At 42.0% G+C, this 16975-nt stretch overlaps 1 protein-coding gene across 33 annotated transcripts in view; it reads left to right on the forward strand.

Moving 5' to 3' along the window:
- Window positions 1-16975, forward strand: part of SORBS1 (sorbin and SH3 domain containing 1) — a 1099691-nt gene that overhangs the window by 982549 nt on the left and 100167 nt on the right. The gene's annotated exons all lie outside the window — the stretch shown is intronic.

Raw genomic sequence — 16975 nt, forward strand, 5'->3', positions numbered from 1 at the left:
ACGGGCCTTCCTGAGCTAGAGTGGTGGGAGGAGCTGACACTTGCACCTACATCAATCAATCAATCAATCATAACACTTGTATAGCGCGCTACTCACCCGGCAGGGTCTCAAGGCGCTTGGGGGAAGGGGTCTGCTATTGCTCGAACAGCCAGGTCTAGGCTGTGCATGTCCCAAAACAAAGAAGTCTCCGTCCCCTGTAGTGTGTTTGGAGCCAGGGCCAGGGAAGGCAGGGTCTTGGGCACTGTAAAGACCTTTCTTTGAAGTATCCCTACTTCAAAGGCTAAAATGGGTATAAATACTGGACCTCTTCACCATATTCTCAGAACACTTCTAGACTGAGAACATTCTGCCAGGAAGAAGAACTGTTGGGCTGCCAGGAGGGACTACCACTTTGCTGTTTGCTTTGCTGTGTTGGCCTGCTGCCTGCTGCTTCTGTCCTGGGAGTGAGAGGACTGAACTTTGCTCTCTACATCCTGCTTTCTAAAGTTTCTGCAAGGGCTTGAGTTGAGCTTGCCTCTGTTGGATGTCTCAGACCCATCAAAGACTTCACCTGGAGTATCTGGGATCATCTGCTTATAGCCGTACTTGCCAAATGATGCCAATTCCAATTCCTGGTCCCTTGGAAGTGAGTTTCCGTGCATCAAAAAGAGACCTCGTCTGATTAATGTAATCCGCTCGCTTTGTGGGAAAAGATATCAAAGCCCAGAGGCATGTGACGGTCGGTGCGCGCATTTCAATTTTGCACCAATGGAACTGAGTATCAGGCACTAAGCACAGTTTCAAGCCACAAATCAATGCCAAGCAACTTCAGAAACAGAGCTGTCTGCAATTCTGATGCTGTGCTGCTGCCTGCACCGAAGCTGTGGTCCCCGCTCAATGCAACGGCTGCGACTTACAAAGCAGGCTCCTCCGAAGACGTAGAGCCTCCAAAGACTCACCACTGCAGGAGTTCTGAGCACCGCGCCACTGACCTCCATGTTGTACCACTCCAACGCCACAGCTGTGGCCCAGTGGTTTGACCTAATACTCCAGGAAATCAAGGTCTCACAGCTTGGCCTCCAAGTTCATTACCCATACTGCACTACAGTAAGGACCCAAGGTACCACACCTGCAACCGACGCATCACCTCCCCTGCTCCTCGCATCATCCTCAGGCATTAGCTGCTCAATGACCCTGCACTGCCTCCAGGAACTGACATCTCACTTAATACAGTGCCTCACCTCCTTTGAGCAGTGCACCATCCCCATGTGCCAATGCGCCAACAACCCTGCACAGCAGTAAGAAACTGACGCATCACTTGCTTTCGCTTCACCTCACCTCCCCTGAGCCTTGCACCATCGTTGATTTTTAACATATCCAAGGTACTGTGCTAGGGTGTGCCTGACTCCTGTATCCGACCCACATTCCCTAACCGTCAGGCTAAGCTTGTGGATTTGTTCTAGTCAAGCGCGACCCGATAGCTGCAGGCGGAGCTATTGTTTTCTAAGAACTAGAACTGTATTAAATATCGAAAGATTCATAAAGTGATTTGTGTATGTTGGATATTTGTTGTTTTGGTCTTATTTTACTCAGATAAATCCTGTCTATTTTTCTAAACCGGTATGGAGTACTTTTGTGCTGTTGCCACTGTGTTACGGTGTGTGCATGTACAAACACTTCACACATTGCCTCTAGTAATAAATCTGACTACTCTTGCCAAGCTACCAAGGGGGTGAGCACGGGTTATTCTTAGTGTTTACCTTACTTACCCTGACCGTACTTGGACAGGGTGCAAACCACTGCCAACTATAGACCCATCTTCTAACACTAAGAATACCTTTAATATTAGTGTTTTTTTAGCATCATGTCCATTAGCTCATTATTGAAATGTGAATAAGAAATGCGTGCTGTTCTAAATCTAAATGGGTATTATGCAAAATATGCATAATAATAAGTTTTTATATTTAGGAGTACTATTCCTCCTTCCCTGGTAGGCTGGTATAAAGTGCTTACAACAATCTAGGGCTGGAATCTCACCATAGAAATGAGGAAATCATAGTGTTTTTTTTAATATTAAACAATTGCATATAAAGCGGTTGCATATAAACTGTGCAGTCCACGGGGGACTGCACAGTTTCTACATCGACCGGGGGACTCAATTCCCAGAGTCCCCCTGTGGCGCCTGATGCGAGCGTCACCATCCAGCGCCAGGAGGCGCGTTAAAACCGGCTCAGGGCTCCCGCAGCGCGGGTCCCAAGCCTGCTTGCTGCTCCTTGTTTTGCCATCGCCCTGCCCACCTGCACCTTAACAGTCTTCGGGGGACTGCACCGTTCCTACATCGACCGGGGGACTCAATTCCCAGAGTCCCCCTGTGGCGCCTGATGCGAGCGTCACCATCCAGCGCCAGGAGGCGCTCTAAATCCGGCTCAGGGCTCCCGCAGCGCGGGCGCTGCCCGGGCCAAGGGCGGGCCCGTCAAAGCCCAGAAAAGGCCTTATTTTATCGATTGAAGAAGGACATACTAGATTTCTGCAAACCGTGCTAAAGCGAACTGGAAAATAGGTATTTCACTCTTTTTAAGCATCTGTGATTCACATTTTTGTTTTTAAATTGTATGTTATACTAATATTATTATTTGATTGTTTTTAATTAAATTGTTGATTATCACAGGTCATAGATCGATAACGCTAATACTGTATGACCAGTGTTGCTATAATTGATAGAATAGAATAAAACTAGATTTGGGAGTATCATACCTTGGGAATTTATTGTAATCTTATCCCAAACTGCACTCTCCTTACTAGATTAAACAGCTGACGCAGATATCCCTACTCAATTAGCAAGGCAAAATGGGGAAGAGGAAAGCAGCTGACATGATTACTGGGAGGAAAAAAATAGCAAAAACGCAAAAGTTAGCTAAATCAGCAGCTGAGAATTGAACTCTTGCCGCTATTGATGAGCTAATTGAGGAGGTTGAAAGTATGTTATCAACTAAGAAAGAGAGTAATACTAAAGGGAAAAACTAAATTTCCTCCTATTATAGTAGAAGAATCTGGTATGATAAAGGTAAATCGCCCAACTATTACTGTGCACCAACCTTATAACAAAGATCCAGTTTTACTACCAATTGAGTCTCCATCTAAATCTGGACGGGTTACAGGCACGACCCCCTCCCCCGCCATAAGCAATTGCAGTAATTCAGCAAGGGATCGACACAGTCTTTAACACAATGAGGTAGTGAACATAGAGTGTTCAAATAGGTATCTGCCCGTAGAGGATAGCGAGGTGGAAGCTCAGGTAGTTTGTGCAGTAAATGAAGCTTCAATTGGACCAATCGGCCTTGGATTAACAGAGGAAGCTCCGCAGAGAAAACCAACCTTACTCACAAATTGGTACAAGACCTCTATGAAAAGCTTAACATCGTCCAAGAAGAGGTCATAACTATTAAAAAAATGATTAAGGCATTAATAAATCGACGACCAACAGACCTAGGAATAGTAACTACTGACCTGGGGGGCAAAACCAATACAGGGAAGAAACCTGATCCCCCTAATATAAGAAAGTGGGTACCTAAAATATCGGATAGAACCACTGTAAGCCAAAATATAAATCAGGCGGCAAATCAAAGCACCTACCCTACGACAAGGATGTACACTAAACCCTTGGAGCCCCTTAAGAGAACTGGCCCAATAAATATGCTCTCCTTCTGGGACTAAACCAGGCGTGAAAATTGAAATCTTGAAATTTTACATCCATCTTGGTCCTGGCCCGGGGTGCCAAGCTCGGGAAGGGGTCTTGTTGTTGAGGAGGGGAATTCTAGAGCCAGCCAGGGCCATTATATCTCAACTAGAGATGAACAAAAATTGTATAATGTATTCCTAACCAATGTATCGAGGTTAGCCCCGAATAGTAGAGAAGACAGGGAGTCACTTGTAAATAAAGTAATTCACTGGTTTAGGAAGGAAAGACAATGCCTTTCCATAATAAGATCTGACATAAAAAATGTGGAAAGGAACCCTCAGGGCCCTGGAAATTTAGATGATATAAAGGTATGCTTTTGTTCAAAAGACATTGCTGAGAACTTAATTGTTATGAATCTAAGATCTCATTCCCTTTTTCAATCTAAAATTAGTATTAGGCAAAGTAGAACTAAGGGAACCAGTGATTCTAATCAATGTAATAACTTAAGGTGTTACAGTGACCTTGAAGCAATAGATTGACTACCACAAGTTTGGAATTTGTGTCCTGTAGTGAGTGATACAATACAATCCTTGGGTAAGGCACATGGCGTCAAACAACTTGTTGATCAATCTATAATGTATACCCTAGGGGAAGGTCATAGGCCCGAGTGCATTAAATTAAATGATAGTGAGACACCCGAAGGGTCTATGCATTTTATTAATACTGGTCCTCGACTTGAAGTACTTACAGATCCCATAAATAATTATGATAGCTCTGACATCTTAATACCACATCTAATTTGTGCCAAATAAAGATGGTATCTTGGAATATAGCTGGGCTTACAAGGAAACTGCAAGAACCAGATTGGCAGACTTATATTAATTCCTTTGATATTTGCCTCTTCCAAGAAGCCTGGACAAGAGAACCTTTATTTAAAGCTGGTTATACAACATTCAGCTTAGAAGCAACCAATCAGTTAGAGGAAGACCATCCGGTGGCCTTTTAATATGGATAAAAAATAATATTAATGCATCTGTAGTGATCTTTCCTACTGCCACTGACGATATCGTGGGACTTAGTTTAAAATTTCCGAACAAGTACCGGTTCTACTTGTTCAATATATATATAAGACCCAGAGAACCTTCAAAGGAATTAGTAATAATCACCCAGTTAGAGGAAGCTCTTGATACAATACCATCTAAAGAGCTTATTATACTTGGAGGTGACTTCAATTGCTGTTACGAGCCATTGCAGGTAGTAAATATGGTTATTGAAGAACAAGAACTTGCTATGGGCATCCCCATACTGGAGACAGAGGAAATGGTGACTTTCTACCTCAACTTTACAAATATTTAATTTTACCATTGAACATGGATTTAGATCATGTAATGGCAGAATCCCCTTAGACCTCAAATCCTCAAATACCTTCTCAAGAGGAGTATCATCCTCCCGCATAGATTATATTATGATAAGCACCCGTCACTGGGAACTTGTCCAAGATTTTAAGGTAGATAGCAGCAGAAGAGAAAGTGATCACTTCCATTTGTTCTTAGACGTTGTAGGGAAAGGTTTTCTGCTGCATTCTCTACCTCAAACAGACAGGGATGTAGAGGTGACAAAACCTCAGGTTTCTAACAACAGGAGGGCCTTAAAATGTCCATCTATTCTGGTTAATGTCGAACCTCTGTCACATGTTTACAATATTTTTGTTGACCTAGCATCATATTTTATGGAAGAGCGATCTAGTGGCCTAACTATTACTCAGACCCATCAGATGCTGATTTTGAGTATAAAGCCTCATCTAATTAAACCAGTGCCTACGAACATCAAACATAACATCATGTCGGGGCAGTCGAACCTATGGTTCGACACGGAATGTGCTCTTGCTAAGAAAAATCTAGCTAAGGCCCTAGAAACCAAAAACAGCACTCTGATTAGGCAACTGAGGGACTCATACAAAAAAAACCCAGAAGGCTGCACGTAGAAGCTGGGAAGAACTGCTAACATCTACTAAGAGGGGTGACCAGTTCTGTTCTGGAGGATTATTGCAAATAACACCAAGGCAAATGTTCCTGTTCAAGACTATAATCTGGATCCTAAGTCCTGGTATAACCACTTTGCCCACTTATACGCTCTCCCTGCCCAACCGAATTGAAGTCTCTCTAGTTAACATTGTTATATTTTTATCATCGAACCAAACTATACCTCTCCAAGTCAGAATGGCAGACACATTGAAGGCAATAGCGGCTATAAAACCCTCTAAAGCACCGGGACCTGATAAGATCCTGGGTGATTTATTTAAACATGAGACAGATGTTTGGGCTCCTTACATTAATCTCCTCTGTAATGAAATTGCTAGAGGCCAACCCATCCCTAAGTCATGGAAGGGAGCGGAGATTGTCCCGATTTATAAGAAAGGCTCTAGGGACGATCTCGCTAATTATAGACCCATTAGCCTGTTAGATATATTACAAAAGGTCTATGCAAAACAGATTTTAGACAGGCTAAATGAATGGATTATAGATAATAATGTGCTCTCCCCATGTCAAGCTGGTTTTAGAAAGAAATAAGTACCATAGACCAGGTCTTTAGATTAATAATTATATCATGGAAATACACACGGTTAAGACATGGAAATCTATATGTGGCCTTTATAGATTTAAATGCTGCATTTGATTCCATTCCTAGAGACCTACTATGGGCAAACCTACTTCAGCAAGGGGTTTCAAGCAACATAGTAATCCAGCTAGTTAGGCTCCATGAGAACACATATGCGAAAATGCGGTGGGGGAAAGGGGGAGAATTGACAGAAGAGATACCAGTAAAAAGGGGCTTGCGTCAGGACTGAGTCCTGGCGCCAACCCTATTCCTCTTGTACTTCAATGATATGATAGAGGCCCTAAAAAATGCCAATCATGATTCCCCGAAATTGGGAGGGGAACATATCTGTGCGTAAACCTTTGCTGATTATAACATCTTGTTATCTCAAACACCTAAGGGTCTCCAAAATCTCCTAAATTCATTGGATGTGTACTGCAGGCAAAAGTGTCTGGAAATAAATCCACCAAAAACGAAATATATGACTATCAGACCTAAAAAATGTTTAAAAAACAAATTGCAGTTAAATGGAGTAACTCTGGAGCGTGTTCCAAATTTTGTATATCTTGGGGTAACTGTTGACTCCAAACTATCATGGAATCCTCAGATTATGAAATCCAAATCGATCCTTATACAAAATATTCAAAAATTGCAAGGTGTATGCTCAATCAATTGGAATAATATATCACTTTCATAATATGATTTAGACTATCAACAGTTGGTATAAATGCTCTTCAAAACTGGTGAAAATTGATCGTTGATTTTTCTTTTATTCTTAAACATGTGTTCATCTTCAGTCAGCTTTCACAAAAGATAACTGGTTGAACGTAATTCCTAGTCACTTTCTCTTTGATCGTCATCCCTCTTTTATAGGTCATCATTGGCTTATCACCCACTAAACCGGTTAATCCGGGTACTCCCTTGAGTAGATTCCAGTTTTTACCCAGTGCCCTCCTTATCAAGTCCTTTTGAGAACAATAAGTTGTCACAAATGTGAGTTTTCTCTCAGTTCTAGTTCTAATCTTCTGAGACAAAGTCGCTCCTCTGTCCCGTTCCAAAATCCTATCCCTTGCTGTAGTTAATTTATGAGTTTGGTAACCCCTCATTTTTAACCTGTCCTGTAAATTCTACAATTCACGGTTAAATTCTCCTTCACAACTACAATTTCTCCGCAAACAGGCCATTTCCCCATATGGAATCCCAGAGATTACTGATGCGGGATGAAATCTATCCGCCTGCAGTATAGAATTCGTGGCCGTGGTTTTTCTAAACACTTTATTGTAATCCTGTCACCCTCCGCCATCAACACCACATCTAAATATTCGATTTCTCTCGAACTGTAATTCATCGTCAATGTGACATTAAAATCATTGACATTCAGAAAATTAAAGTATTTGTGTATATCTGTCACAGAACCTCTCCAAATTAGGACAATATCGTCAATAAATCTAGCCCAGAAAAGGACCAAGTCTGTCCATTTTGAGGCAGTGCGGCCCCAGGCATGCTCCCTCTCAAACCACCCCATAAAGAGGTTGGCGTAAGAGGGAGCAAATCTGGAGCCCATCGCAGTGCCTCTCTTCTGGTGATACCAATTAGCTTGAAAAAGAAAATAATTATTAGTAAGAATCAGCTTACTCATCTCTACTAACATCATGGAGTGCTGTCTCAAACTCGCACTTCGATTACTCAAAAAATTTCCCAATGCCTCTTCACCTCTGTTGTTATTGATGCAGGTATATAAACCCACCACATCAAATGTTACCAATAACATCCCCTCTTCCCATTTAAATATCCTGAATCTTATTCAAGACATCCATAGTATCACGAATATATGAGGGAATGTTAACTACTAGTGGTTTCAAAAAACTGTCCACAAATTCGGACCTTATACAAAATGCAGCTCCAATTACAAAAAAGCTTTTCGCCACCTCGTCCAAAGCTATTACTCGTGCACTTCAAGTTTATAAATCTTGGGTTCAAGGAGCCGCTTTATATGGCTCAGAGTTATGGGGGGGGGACGGGGTGGCCCTCTTACCACTCACGATAGGGGAAAACAAAATTATGAGAAGGTTTACTGCCCTACCACAGAATACACCTGTGATTCCCCCTTATGCTTGATTTGGGCATTAGGCAGATCGAGCACAGGGCTATTTGGATAACCCTTTCATACTGGATCAGAATATGGACCACAGAGGAATTGCAAACATATAGACAGGCTTTAAGTGAATTGATCACTCTTGACCCTTTTGTTACCTTTACATGGCTGGTCCATATCCGTTGATGGTTTCTGGATTTGGGCTTCACCAGGTTCTGGGAACACCCTGACTTGCTCACACCTGAATCCAAACAGGAATGCAAAACCATCTTTTGGAATTACATTGAGCAGAGTGCCACATTAAATTGCAATTATGGCCCACTCATAACCCAGTTTCTGAGTTTCAAAATAAGCCCCTGCTTTGAATCTTTCCTAGACGAGATGGAGCCCTTACTTGCCAAAGTGATGTATCTAAAATTTAGATACAGTACGTTGCAAATTAAGGCATTTACATCTCAATGGGGGAAAAAGGATGGTGAGAATAATGATTCTATATGCACCCTGTGCTCTCTAGGAAGAGAACAGGATCTTGTCCATGTACTATTCTTTTGTCCGTTATATGAAAACCCAAGGAAAAAATGGATAAAGCCTTAAAGTAGGAATCTGTGCATTAGGAAATACATTGAAATGCTGCGTTTCTTAAAGTCAGACACTTCTAAGTTGATTGTATTTGGAACGAGTAGATTCTTATTGACAGCTAATTTTATTAGATGTAAGCCAGGTTTGAAGTTTTAACCTCAATAGTGAAAAAGGACAAATCTCAGCCCTATGATTCTATATATGATTCTATATAAAGATTGTTACTTCCAATTTTAGTATTTGCGTATAATGTCAATCAAATATTTTCGTATTTGATTGCTAAAATTCATCATTAATGACAAATTTGTGTGAGGCACTTGCACTTTACATAATCAAAATGTTGTTACTGTCTCTGAAATTAATACTTACGTTTGATCCAGAGTAGTAATTTAAAATTTTCTTGTTGTAACTAGGAAGAGATTGATGAGTATCATGCCCTTCAAAAAGTTTTGTACATGTTGCTAAAATTATAAAATTGCACTTTAGAGATTTTAATGTTAGGCACTATGCACTTTAAAAAAATCTAATGTATATGTTGCTAAAATTATAAAATTGCACTTTAGATACTGCTTGCCAACTGAAATGAAGATGGACCCTTGCTTTTTGTATATTTTTTTTAACGGAAATGTATTGTTTTAATTGCTTTAATGATTCTGTGAATCGAATAAAGATGCTTATATAATATCAAGTGCAGCTGAAAAATAGAAGTGAGGCCTTCCTGCACATAAACAATCTTCCCTTCAATGCAGACACCCCTGCACTATGGTGTAAGGGTGCCTGCGTTGGCGCTAGGCTGATAAATGTAGCTCCAGCGCCGGGGGAAACGCAGAGTTGCACCATATTGTTGTAAATATCGTGCAGCCCTGCGTTTCTGAAGTGGCGAAGTGCGGTGATTAGCCAAGGAGGCAATGCCGTGCTCCGCCACTTCATTGTGATTATGCCTCACAATGCATTAATTATCCTCAAATTAAATTCCTTCCCTATCGCTCTTTGACTTTATACTTGTCTTTGAGACTGTACTGCACTACACTTCCTTTTCCATTGGTTTTACTGTATAAATACCACTTACACACATACATGAATACTTACATATAAACTTGGACCATGGAAATGAAGCAATCGTGGACGACTGTCTTATGTGTTATGGGTATACCAAATTGTGTTCCAAGGAAAATCAAATTATAGAGCATGGAAAGACACATTTGTATCAGTCAGTCAGTCAAAGTACTTTATTCGATAATTCAATATCATAAAAAGACAGTATTGATCAATCTAAAAATTACAGTTACGTACTTAAAAAATTCACAAAATTTTACAAGTTTCATAAATATAAAATAGTTAGAGAAATATTAAAAATATTAAAAACATTTAAAAAAGGTTGATACATATACAAGGTGTGTACTATACAGAGCAGCATGAACACAGATTATAAAAATACAGTCAAGTGTGGGGATTCATTATCTTTTTCCTCTTCCTAGCAGCCCCCACCAAGAAACTTGCAAAATAGAAGATGACCCTGGGGCTATTTAATAGTTGCAAATATAGGAGAGCAGGCCTCACCTGAATAAACCCTGCTTCCTTAAGAATAGGAACAAGAAACTTCCTCCTTACCGCCATGTAATGGCTACAGAACATTAAAAAATGCATTGTGTCCTGCTTAGAGAAATTGTCACAGGAACACGGGGGCGCATGATCAGGGGTACACCATGCCGTTAGTTGACCTAGATTAAAATTAATTAGATTTAAGCGAAAACGCGTTAAAAGAAATCTATGATAGGGTTTATTAACGAAGGCCAGGTAGGGCTCAAGACCTGTAGAATTAGAAATCATAAAATTAGATCTAACAGTAGTTTTTCTAAGTTCCTTCTCTTCTCTACATACTGACAGCCTCTCTAGTGTTGCCACCTTTGCTAATGCTACATCTTTAGCGGTTATATTTTCTGGCTCAAGAAAGAGCTCTGGTCTTCCGATGTCCTGAAAGCCTTGTTTAACGTAAGAAAAACACTTTATTTTGTTTGCATTGTCTAAGTGGAGACAATCCCTGAGTATGGAGTGGTTCAAGGATAGTTCTTCCTTTAGCCATGTCTTTAGCCAGGTTATTAACGGCGCTACCTTTAGTAAATCAGTAATAAAGCCAACACCCAACTCTGAATGCACAGAGAAAGAAGGGGTTGACTGTGGTACTGATAGAATTGATCTCAGAAATTTATTTCCAGTAAATTTGCAGGGAGTCTGTCGCACCGTGTCCCCATAATGAACAACCATATGTCGCTACCGCCAGACATTTTGCTTTATAGATATTTAACACTGCTTCTATAGGCCTTCCCCCAAGCCTTTTTCCTAAATGCCATAATGGCCATAGAGGATCTTGCGAGGGCAGTGTTTCTTGCTTTAATCTGTGTGCCCCACCGCCAATTCTCCTCAAAAATAATGCCTAGGTAAGGAAATGTTGGAACTCTACTTAGTTCTTCACTACCACAAAAGAAGGTTTTCACGTTCTTCTTTCGAGAACATTTCCCAGTTATCATGATATGTGATTTTTTTACATTAATTTTAAGGTCTAATGAGTTCATAAAAACTCCAAAAGCGTCCAGCAGGCGTTGAAGCCCCACCCCAGTTCGCGAGAAAAGGACAGCGTCATCCGCATACAGGAGAACCGGTATGCCCAGATCTCCTGCATGTGGTATATCTGCCTTCACCTCCTTGAGCACCGATTCAAGGGCATTTATATAAATCGTGAATAAGAGAGGGGCCATAATACACCCCTGCCTGACTCCCCTATCTGAGTGAAAGTAGCTAGAACAGCGCCCCTCTATGTTTACCCTGACGGATGCCCGCAAACCAGAGAGTAAGTCCGCCAGGAAGTTTACCAAGGTTGGATCAAGACCCAAATCAGTTAGGATCTGCCACAGTTTTGGGCGATTCACAAGATCAAAGGCCGAGGAAAGGTCCATAAAACCCAGATATAAGGACCCTTCCCTAGAAACAGTGTATTTGTCCACTAACAGTTGTAAATTAAGACACTGATCCAAAGTACTTCTTCTGGATCGGAATCCATATTGGACATTTGATAAGATCCCTTTGTCATCGAGCCAGTTCTGTAATTTACGCAAGATGACCCGCCCCAGGATTTTAACAAAAGAATCGATTAAAGAAATTGGGCGGTAACACGCCGGGTCTGAGCGGTCCCCCTTCTTAAATACTGGGACGATAATAGACTCTTTCCAGGATGATGGAATGTTCCTGTGATTTATTGCATTAAAGACCTTACTCAGGATTTTTGACCATAGTTTTGAATCGCACTTAAAGATATCTGCAGGGACCCCATCGGGTCCAGGTGCCTTATTTTTCTGCGTTTCGTCTATAGCCCTTTCTACTTTTGATTATGCCCCACAATGCATTAATAATCCTCAAATTAAATTCCTTCCCTATCGCTCTTTGACTTTATACTTGTCTGTACTGCACTACACTTCCTTTTCCATTGGTTTTACTGTATAAATACCATTTACACACATACATGAATACTTACATATAAACTTGGACCATGGAAATGATTCAATCGTGGACGACTGTCTTATGTGTTATGGGTATACCAAATTGTGTTCCAAGGAAAATCAAATTATAGAGCATGGAAAGAAACATTTGTATCTTGCTTGGACATACTAGAGTACTATTTATTAGTACTGTCATTTCTACCTCCCAGAGTACAAAAGAATGTACAAGCTTGTATGATATGTTCCAAAACTTGTCTTCAGTTTCGTTTTTATCTTATGTTCACATTAAAGGGCTTCTGGAAACGCCTCTTTCCATTAGAAAAACAGACTGAACGTGTACACTTTTACAGCTATGGAGTTTTTCTGCATAATTATGGATTTGACGCATTTGCCACAATAACAATCATCTTCCGCATAGCCCCAGATTTAACAAACACATTTAGTTTCTCACTCAAATGGATCAACAGTTACTAAAAGCATGTCAAGACATATTTTTGTGCAGTGTAAAGCCCTTCACAATGGTTGACTAGTCACCTTTCTGTTTCTTTTCCCTATATTTGGGTTTTAAACAGGTCCTGCTGAGGTGAAGCATTTGCCCAGGCAGAGTTAAGAAGTGTAAAAATGTCAAAATAATTAAGTAATTCTATCACAAAATGTGCATCAGTTGGCACATAATTTGCCTTTACTTGCCCATGAATTATTCAATTTTGGTGTTTAATTTGGTCCTGCCCCTGCCCTCCCAGCTCATGGCCCACAGACAGCTCAGTCAATGCTCATCAGCAGTACCAGATTAAACCCTGTAGGGACCCCTAGACAGTCGAAATGTCGGCCCCCCCTTCGCAAATTATCTCCTAATACTTTTTTAATTTTACCTACCAACAATTTTATTACATAAAACTAAACATTTACAACTATTAATGTTATTAAACAAACATTAAAAAAAATAATAAACCCAAAAAACTGTCAATATTCAATGGGTGAATTACATTACATTTTCTCTATAGATTCTTTAATGTAAAGTTTTCGTTTCTTTGAGTCGATTAATTTTTTTCTATCTTTTGGAAACAATTTAAGGAAGCTTGATTGTTATTTCTTTCAAGATCAAATGAATATTATTTTGATCTGGTGTCGCAGGACCCCTACCAGGAGCGGGCCCACAGGCTGGTGCCTACTCGGCCTATTTGGTAATATGGAACGTTCCTCAGTCCTGATCTGAAGCACTCTGTACGGGCCCACAGACAGCTCAACCAATGCTCATCAGCCCTTATCTGAAGCACTCGCAGCTCTGGGACCACAGGCAGCTCAACCAATGCTCCTCAGTCCACTTCTGAAGCACTCCCTCTTCTTCTAGTGTAGTAGTAGAGTCTTTGTCAACTCTTATTTACTTCAATGGTTTCATGAAAATGCTGGTACCAAAATGACCATATAAACCCACTTTTTGCATTTGCCTGAAAGTCATCAACTAATATTTCACAGACCGTGTTGAACAATCACAGACACATTCCACCCTGTTTGGTAACTGCATTTGGAATTCTTCGGGACAGTGAAGATCTAGTCATGGCAATTCACAATGGCAATGTTACCAGAAGGAACACCAGGCTTTGGTAAAGAAAATAGGTCTCGCCCATGTATGACCTATTGGCTTTGCCATTGTCTTTTAGCCATGTTGTACAGCGCTGTGGCTGCTGTTCCATATGACTAAAGTTAGTGGTATGGTGTAGACTACATTGGCATAGAGAAGATTAGAGTAGAGTGGCATGGAGGGGAGTGGCATAGAGTGGAGTGGGTGGCATCTGGTAGAGTGGTGTAGAGTAGAGTAGAGTGGTGTACAGTAAAGTAGCATAGAGTAGAATGGTGTAGAGTTGAGTGGCATAGAGAGGCATTGTGTGGAGTGACCTGGAGTAGCTTAGAGTGGGGTGGTGTAGTGTGGCGTGGAATGATATGGAGTGGTGTAGAGTAAAGTGACATAGATTAGATTGATTTAGAATGGAGTAGAGTGGTGTAAAGTAGAGTGGAGTCGTGTAGAGTGGCATGGAGTGTCGTAGAGTGGAGTGGCATAGGGGTGCAGTGTGAGGAGTGGAGTGTCGTAGAGTAAAATGGGATGGTGTAGAGGGGTGTAAATGTAGGTATACTTATATAGCGCAACCTGTCACCACAAGGGCATCCTGGCGCTTGCCTAGGGAACCCGTCCTGGTATTCCCCTGTGAGATAGCAGGGTATCCACAAGGTGAAAGTCAGGCATCCCGCCGCGAGGGGCCGTTGTGGAGATTAAGCAAGCTATTGCCCAGAGACGCAGAGTGTGAAACCGTGAGTTGAGAAGGCACCGGGACGAGAATTATCGAGTCCGTGGAATTTTTAGCCCAAGACCCGCCGGGGCGGGGAATTGAACCCTGGTCCAGGACCGATCTCAGATTCCGGGTCTGCCGCCTCTAACCCCTGAGCCACACTTCTCCAGTAGAGTGAAGTTGCGTAGAGCGGCACTGTGTGGAGTGGAGTACAGTGGAATGGTGTAGAGTGGGGTATAGTGGTGTAGAGTGGCCTAGAGTAGAGCAATGGCATTGAAAGTGTAGAGTAGCTGAAAGAGGCGTGTAGTAGAGTGGAGTTGAGTGAATTGGCGTGAAATGATAGAGTGGCATAGAGTGGTGTGGCGTAGAGCAGAGTAGCATGGAGTGGAGAGGCATAGATTTGCAGTGTGTGAAGTGGGGTAGAGTGGTGCAGAGTAGAGTGGCATTGTGTGGAGTTGTATAGAGTGACATAGAGTAGAATGCCATAGAGTGGATTGGTGTAAAGTAGAGCATCAGAGAGTAGAGTGGTGTAGAGTGGAGTGGTGTAGAGTTGCATTAAGTGGAGTGGAGTAGAGTGGCATGGAGCAGAGTCACTTTGAGTGGAGTGGAATCGAGTGGGGTTGAGTGAAGAAAATTGTAAATTGATACTTGTATAGCGCACTACTCACCCGCAAGGGTCTCAAGGCGCTTGTACCAATACCGCTGTGGAACCCATCCTGGCTTTCCCTGTGAGGCGTCCACTCCTGGGCACCCCCAAGGTGGAGGCCAGGCATCCTTAGCGTTGTGGGGGCCGTTGTGGAGATTAAGCAAGCTATTGCCCAGAGTTGCAGAGTGGAACTCCATGATTGGAATATGCACAGAGGCAAGAATTATCAGGTCCGTGGAATTTTGAGCCCAAGACCCGCTGAGGCGGGGAATTGAACCCTGGTCCCGGCTAGACCTCTGCATCAGGGTCTGCCGCTCTAACCATTGAGCCACACTTCTCCACTAGAGTGGTGTGCAGTACAGTGGCATATAGTGGTGTAGAGTAGAGTGCAGGGGAATCGAATGGAGTGCTACAGAGTGACAGTTGTGTGGAGTGGTGTAGACTAAATTGCTTTGCATGGTGTAGAGTAGAGTGGAGTTTAGTTGTATACTTTAGAGTGGCATAGAGTAGAGTAGTGTATAGTGGAGTAGGGTAGAGTGCTATAGAGTGGCATTGTGCAGAGTGGAGTGGCATAGAGTAGAATAGCATAGGGTGCTGTAGAGCGGAATGGTGTAAAGTAGAGTGGCATAGAGTGAAGTGGTGTAGAGTAGAATGACGTAGAGTGGAGAGGCATAGGGTGATGAAGACTGCAGTGGTGTAGAGTGGAGTGGAGTAGCATAGACTAGAGTGCCATAGAGTAGTACAGTTGTGGGTGTAAATAACTAAAGTGTCAATAGAGACAGCTAATATGGTGAGAGCATCATAAGAAGCAGGTGCACTGAAAAAAGACGAGTAAGAACATATACTTGGTCAATGCTCCAGGGAGGAGCTAATACAAGAAAGGAAGGGAAGCCTACGGAGAGCTAAGCAATATAAACATTGCAAGTAAGAGGGCCAAGAAAAATAACTAATGGTATGCTGTTGGCACGTTGTAAGCCCACTGAGTTGTAAACAGTACGTCTTGTTGCAGAGAGCATGCCCTGTGGCGGCGGGACCTAGTAATCAGAAATACGCATTCATTGCAGTGCACAGTAGAAAATAGGCATTAAGGCTCTAGATTGGGGACCAGATTTTGAATAGGAAAAACCGGGACAGCCCAAACATAAAGTAGGACTACTCTATATCTGGCCTGGCCTGTTTTTTGCATATATATATATATCACACAGTAGCTCCTCCAAAAGAAAGAGCAGAGGTCGCAACAGGGCGCGTAAAATATCACATAGTAGCTCCTCCAAAAGAAAGAGCAGAGGTCGCACTGTCAAAAGAACATTTCACAAATGCACTTTTGCCTTTAATTCGAGGACTGCCTGTATATATTAATAACGGTGCAGCATGGGATTTGTATTCTTATTTGAAGGCACGTGATGCAGTGAACGTTTAAAGCACGCAGAAACGCACTTTGCAATTGATTTATTCCTTCCACCTGTGAACAAGGCCGACTGGGGCCGAAACGTTAGAAGTTTGGAAGGTTACTTCGTGCTATGAGGTTGCAAGGCTGAAATAAATGAAGAATCCTGTGCAGTATTGGGCCTCCTGTGTGCGGCTGCTGCTTCACTGCCGTGACCCCCACGTTAACGGGGT

This window comes from Lissotriton vulgaris, chromosome 5, assembly GCF_964263255.1.
Source record: "Lissotriton vulgaris chromosome 5, aLisVul1.2, whole genome shotgun sequence".
Taxonomy (NCBI): Eukaryota; Metazoa; Chordata; class Amphibia; order Caudata; family Salamandridae; genus Lissotriton; species Lissotriton vulgaris.